This window comes from Octopus bimaculoides, chromosome 1 (genome assembly GCF_001194135.2).
Source record: "Octopus bimaculoides isolate UCB-OBI-ISO-001 chromosome 1, ASM119413v2, whole genome shotgun sequence".
In the NCBI taxonomy this organism is placed as follows: Eukaryota; Metazoa; Mollusca; class Cephalopoda; order Octopoda; family Octopodidae; genus Octopus; species Octopus bimaculoides.
In genome coordinates this window covers 35,413,362-35,420,923 of record NC_068981.1, presented here as the reverse complement: position 1 = coordinate 35,420,923, position 7,562 = coordinate 35,413,362, and the positions used below count along the sequence as shown (strand labels likewise).

Below are 7,562 nucleotides of genomic sequence, written 5' to 3'. Positions count from 1 at the left end.
TTCGAGCGTGGCCGTTTTCGTGCGGGTGACACGTAAAAGCACCCACTACACTCTCTGAGTGGTTGGCGTTAGGAAGGGCATCCAGCTGTAGAAACTCTGCCAAATCAGACTGGAGCCTGGTGTTGCCATCCGGTTTCACCAGTCCTCAGTCAAATCGTCCAACACATGCTAGCATGGAAAGCGGACGTTAAACGATGATGATGATGATGATGATGATATATATATATATAGGCACGTATACATACATATGCATACATGTGCCTATATATACATATATATGCATATGTGCTTATACATATATATACATGCACCCACATATGCATCTATATATATGCATGTGTGCATGAACTGTATGTGTATATGTGCATGTGCTTATATGTGTGTGTGTGTGTGCATGTGCTTTATATGTGTGTGTATGTATGTGAATGAGACATAATACTGTCAAATACTTACATGTTAACATAATTAAACTATTTATGTTCTTTTATAACAAACAACTAATTATATTTTAATGAAACTTAATGTAAATATATGAAACCAAATCTGTTTTTCACACATGCACACACACACGCGCACACACACATATATTCAAATGTAAATAACTAGTTTAGGTTTTTACTATATCAATGTCAACAGTGAAAGAAAAAGAAAATATGCCAAGATACTGAGGCACAGACAAGATTGTGTAGTTAAGATGTTCATCTCTCAACTATATTTTTTCTGGTTCAGTCCTACTGTTTAGTACCCAAGAACTATATCTTCTACTGTAATGAATTTGACAGATAAAACTGTGTGTTTGTGTATGTGTGTGCATGAATATTTTACATTCAGCACTTTACATGAAAAAGCAGTATGTTACAAACACTAAAATTTATTGCCTTTCCTTGCCGATAAATCATCTGCTAGCTCTGTGCTTTCAAAGATGTGAAATGAGAAAAAAAAATCCCTTACTTGAAAAAGAGTTATGGGTGAACATCAGAGAGAACATCTGATAGTAAAACAATGCCCCAATACTTATTTGTCCAATCCATAGTAGGATGATAAAACAGATGTAAAACAAGTAAACAGATAGTTTGCTGAAATTATAAACAGAGCCATCAGTCAAAACTCAAAAATCTGAGTATTACTGGTTGATGAGATACATGTCAAAACATCATTATCCCAGAATCCCCTGTACCAATGAGTCAAGCGTGTTATGAAAACACTGTCATCAAAAAAAAAGGAAAAGCTGTTCTCCTGCGACAAACACAACAGCAGTTAGCTTATTTGTGTTCGAATTTGCCAAAACATGTTAAGAATTAATATGCAATTCATTGTTTCAGATTTCACTGTTCACAGTGCAAATCACAATTCAATACTGGTTGGTAGATGTTCACTGGAATTATAAACAAAGCCATTAGTTCTTGTTTAGATTCAAAGATCCAGGTACTTCTGGCTGACGAGACACAACACATCAAAACATCAGTGTCCCAGAATTCATTGCACCAATGAATGAAGTGTGTTATGAGCATGTTGTCATAAAAAGAAGCTATACACTCTTGTGACGTACACAACATCAATTAGCATACTTGCATTAAAATCTACCAGAATATATTAAATATAAATATGCAAATCATCATTTCAGTTCACAGTACAAATTATGATTTTATTATTCTCATATTCTTTTATCAATTCCAATCACTGGAGTGTGACCCATCTGGGACACTACTTTAAGTGCTTAGTCAATCACATAAACCTCAGTTTTTTATTGGGGGTGGGGATTGTCAATCTGATCAAATTGCAAAAGTATACTTCTTGACAGAATACTGGTTACATTTTATATTTTATATGGCATCAGTTTTTACATAAACAGAGACATAAACATATGTATATAAACATACAATCTGCACAAATTTTATTGCCCAAATTCTATTCATAAGATTTTGATCAAACTGAGTCTATAGTAGAAGACACTTACCCAAGGAACTGCACAGCAGAACTAAACTTGGAATGATGTGATTGCAAAGTAATATGTCATGTTTATCACCATTATCATCATTTTAACATCTACTTTTCCATGCTAGCATGGGACAGATGTAATTTGTTGAGGCAGATTTTCTACAACTGGAAGCTCTTCTTGCTATCCCTCACTGCAATGAATGTAATATTTTCCTTTAGTCCTTCGAAGATGAACAGTATAGCATGCTGACATGGAAGATTGCAAATGAACATCTACATGGTTATTCAAACCTATTAGAAATAACAACCAAATTTCCCTCAAATCACATTCCACTGTTTTCAAAAGAAAAAAAAAGCAAGAACACATTGCATAATGTAGTATTAGCTACCACCACCACCACCACCACTACTACTACTACTACTGCTGCTGCTGCTGCTACTAATACTACCAAAAAAAAGGAAAATGAACGTATGATCATGGTCATGGTTGAAATGTTTTTAATCATGGGTTTGCTCGACCCAGCGTTAAACAACAACAATGGTGATTTCTTTTGCCTACATGAAAACATGAATTTCTTTTGCCTAAGCATAAAACTAAGTGAATCATATCATGTATCATTGGTAATTAAACAACCCACTGCTGGATTAACCATTACACAAAATAAATATGTTTAGGGCATCAAGGAAAGGGAGGCACCACAGTAATAGTAAATGGTTTACGGCACAAAAGAAATCACTTTAAACTTGCTAAAATAATATTCAAAGTGGTTTATAAGATCGGAAATATAATTTTGAAAAGTTCATGGTGTCATAGTGAGGATCTGATCAAAGACTTTGCAATTGAAAAAGTAGAAAACTTTTCAAATATAATTAAAATGGAAGTATACAAAAAAAAATTTTATTTTCCATTTTACTGTCAGTTTTGTTTAGTTTGAAAAATGAAATTTATTTTATGGCTTATTATTGTTTATATTTTGAATTACATATATATGGAAGCACCAAAATCTTTCAAGTGCTTAGGGCCTTTCTGAGTCTTAATCCAGCTCTGAATCAACTCTAAAGAAAGGCAAAGCTAGCTTTAGAGAAATTTGAACCTCAGTTAAGTAGTTAATCTATCAGTAAAGCAAATGCTAACACATAGTATAGAGAACAAGAAAACTTTAATTAATCTCCCTTCATTGAGAGGAACAATGTTTAAATCATGACACCAACATATTTCAGACTACCTCTGGTTCTGTAACAGAAAACTTGATTCATAAAAACCTTCCATCATAATTCTATGTAAGAACATTTTTATTTTCCAAACCCCAATTTAATCATTCTTTTTCACTATACACACAATGCTTGAAATTTAAAGGAACAAGGTTAGATGATTACATAAACCCCAGGGCTCAACTGGTATTTATTTCAGTGTGGTAAGTAGCTTGCTTACCAACTACATGGTTCTGTGTTCAGTCCCACTGTGTGGCACCTTGGGCAAGTGTCTTCTACTATAGCCTCGGGTCGACCAAAACCTTGTGAGTAGATTTGGTAGACGGAAATTGAAGGAAGTCCGTCGTATATATATGTGTGTGTGTGTGTGTGTGTGTGTGTGTGTGTGTGTGTGTGTGTGTGTGTGTGTGTGTGTGTGTCCTCAACATCGCTTGACAACCAATGCTGGTGTGTTTACATCCCCATAACTTAGTGGTTCGGCAAAAGGAACCGATAGAATAAGTACTAGGCTTACAAAGAATAAGTCCTGGGGTCAATTTGCTTGACTAAAGGCGGTGCTCCAGCATGACCACAGTCAAATGACTGAAACAAGTAAAAGAGTAAAAGAGTAACCCTAAAAGGATGAAAAGTCATCCTTGGTGGAATTTGAACTCAGAATGTAAAGAAATGCTGCCAAGCATTTTTCCTTACACACTGACAATTCTGCCACCTTTCCACCTTCCCCAACTTAATAATGAAAAAGTTCGGAATTTTATGAAATTCCTCCAAATTTTTCATTATTTTCAAAATTAATTAGAATATAAGCAGTGTATTTTATTAGAAATGTGATGACCAACAGGTTAAATCTAACCAAGACAGACAATAGTGACAATTCTATATTTCAAATAATCAAAATGAGTTGACAACACCAAAATCCTAATTAATTAAAATTAGAAACAGGCATGTCATGAATTGGTAGGAAAAAGAAATTAGCTAGTTGTACAATTTTCAACAACTTTATTATCAAAAGTTCCAGAACAATTATGATTCTTTTTAAACTGGCACAAGAGTGGATTTATAGCCATAGTTGACTTCTGTTAGTGATATTTGAATTCAATGGTTAGAGCTGACTCGTCTTATTCCAGATTGCAAAAAGTCACAAATTTCTAGAAGTGGTGCAATTATAGATAATTGAATTAATCCCATTATCATCATTTATTGTTCAATGTCTTTTTCCATGCTTGCATAGGTCAGACAGAAATTATTCAGACAGATTGTCTGTGGCTGAATACCTCACCTGTTTCCAAGCAAGGTAATATTTCCCCATGGCCGGATGAATTTTCATGGAAGATGGGAAATGAACATCAGTTGCATGATGGTGATGCTCATTTACACCTACTACCTAATGTTGAGACAAAGATACTGACAAGCATACACACACACACACAAACATATATATACAACAGGCTTCTTTCCATTTCAACTTCACTCACATGGTATTGGTCAGCCCAGGCTAAAGTAAAAGACAATTGCTCATGGTGCCACGAGTGGGACTGAATCCAAGACCACGTGGTTTAGAAGCAAGCTTCTCAATCATACAACCAGGCCAGCACTGTTTATTACTGGCATAATTTTATATCATTACTGGTATATTTTTACAGAATGAAAGACAAATGTCAATACCTGAAGGGCCTTTTTGTTTCTAACACCCTGCTGATGATAGTTATTTTAAACATAAGCCCCATTACATGACTGCTACTTACTTTATTTTATCAACCTATTTTGCCATTCCACAAATGTTGAGAGAGGGAACACCTGATTAAATCTACATTTGATAATCTTATAAAATATTGCCTAATATGGTTATAAACATTCATAAATGAATAAGTTTGTTCTCTACATATGTGTGTGTTTGCATGCCTGTGCATGTATATATATATGTATGTACAAGTGTGTGTGTGATCTTTTAACATCTATTTTCCATGCTGAAATGGGTTGAGTGACATGACAGGAAGTGGCATGGTCTGGGGTGCCACGCCATGTGCCATAGTCTATTTTGGTTTGGTTTCTATAAATGGATGCCCTTCCTGACACCAATGACTTTAGAGTGTACTGCATGTTTTTTATATGGCACCAGCACCTATACCAATGCTTTTTAGATGGCACCTTGGTTTTAGGATCTCAATTCTGTTGTAATGAGCAGATCCCAAAATGCAAATAGAAGTCCAAGTAACACTAGTGCAAAAGTTACAAATTTCTAGAAATGGTGTAATTATAGTTATTTCATCAACATTGGATGGTTGGAAAGCAAAGTCACTCTAAGTCAGATTTGAATTCAGAAAGAAAATGGAAGTAACTAAATTCAACAAAGCGATTTTATTCAAAACTGATATTTTACCATTTGTCATTCACTTCTTTGAGAATAACAGCAACCAAGTCAACAAAGAAGCCTTTATGTAGTTCCTCAACCTGTTATAAGCAACTAAATCTCCCTCAAACCAGGCCACACAATTAAAAAAAAAAAAAGGATGGGATGCAATAATAGATAATGTAGTCCTTGATACCTCTAAACATACTTAATGATAATGAGTGGAACGCATTTGATTACAGGCCTGCTCCATCAGAGCTGACCTGGGGCTTAATAACAACAAGAAATGTGTAGTAACAACAACAACAAAAACAATAACAGTGAGAGATTACATCAATATTTTGTCGCTAATAGCAAAGCTGTATCGTGATGGACAGTAAAGGACAAAAAGAATACGTAGCTAATTGGAAATCAACATTACTAATAAGATCAATAGAGATAGAACAGGCGAACCGGACATGATCTATCAAAGAGTGAGGATTGGGGGCAAGGGAAGAGAGGGGAAATGAAAAAAGTTGTCAGTTATTCAGCAAAAATAATGAAGATTATATATGTATGTACATATACACATATATAGTGTGTGTATATATATATATATATATATATGTATATACACTATATATATATGTATGCACACATACACATATATAGTGTGTATATATATAAATATATATATATATATATATATATATATATATATATATATATATATATATATATATATACACATACATATATATATACATATACACACACACACATAAATACACATATATAAATATATAAGTGCACAAGTGTACATACATATATACACATGCACACACATATATATAAATATACATACACACACTCACTCACACATATATATACATACATACACACACTCACTCACACACATATATATACATACATACACACACACACACACACACACACACACACACACACATATGGACAGCAAACTTATTTATGAATGTTTATAACCATATTAGGCAATCTTTATAAAATTATCAAATAAACTGACAAACTTATCTCTACTCATCAACCACTTTCATACAATAAATAAATATTAAATAATAAAAATTATATAAAAAAAAAACTTTAAATAAATAACAGAAAAATAAATATATAAATTAATTTTAAAAATACATAAATCATGAATAAAAAAAAAAGTTAGATAAATAAGATTCAATACAAAAAGGTCTTTAATCTTTCAATAGAATCAACCTTCTTCAGACTTATTGAAAGACTTTATTGAACAAAATGCTACAAACATGACAGAACATGTACAACAAACTAGTGTTTTTACAAGTCTACTGGATTTTCTTCAATAATTATTATCTTCTGTTTTCTGAGATATTTATTTTTGTTCGTTGTAGGGTATTTATTATTTTTTTTTATATTGTAGGTTGTTTTGCTTTTGCTCTTAAGAAATTATCAACTAAATTGATCACATACTAGCAATATTTATTTCATTTTCCATAGTATTGAAGTTATTGTTGTCCAAGGTGATTTATCATGTTCATACTCTGGCAAACAATATGATATTGAAGTATTGAGCGAAAAAAAGAAAAGGTTTGATTGACTCAGCACAATGTCTTTCCAAGTATATCTGTGTGTTTTGCTACACACTCACCATCATCATCATCATCATCATCGTTGTCGTTGTTTAAAGTCCACTTTCCATGCTGGTATGTGTTGGGTGGTTTGACTAAGAACTGGTAAGCCAGGAGGCTGCACCAGGCTCCAATCTGATATGGCAAGATTTCTACAGCTGGATGTTCTTCCTAATGCCAACCACCCCAAGAGTGTAGTGAGTACTTTTTACTTGCCAGTCAGCCATTAGTAGGTGTAGGTATGGCTGTGTGGTTAGGATGCTTGCTTTCTAGCCACATGGCTTCGGGTTCAGTTTTACTGCATGGCACCTTGGGCAAGTGTCCCCTGTTATAGCCTCGGGCCAACCAAAGCCTTGTAATTGAATTTGGTAGGTGGAAGTTATTACCATGTGTGTAAGTGCTCATGCCACCTAACACTATACACACACACACACACACACACACATATA

At 33.8% G+C, this 7,562-nt stretch overlaps 1 protein-coding gene across 4 annotated transcripts in view; it reads right to left on the bottom strand.

Annotated features, from left to right (window-relative positions):
* Nucleotides 1–7,562, bottom strand: part of LOC106878978 (protein Jumonji) — a 203,713-nt gene that overhangs the window by 158,601 nt on the left and 37,550 nt on the right. Inside the window, exon 2 of one of the 4 annotated variants that reach the window (XM_014928353.2) lies at nucleotides 1,958–2,129. The exons of the other annotated variants lie outside the window; for them this stretch is intronic. The gene's annotated coding sequence lies outside the window, so the exon portion shown is untranslated. The remainder of the gene's footprint in view (nucleotides 1–1,957; nucleotides 2,130–7,562) is intronic. 4 annotated transcript variants of the gene reach the window in all.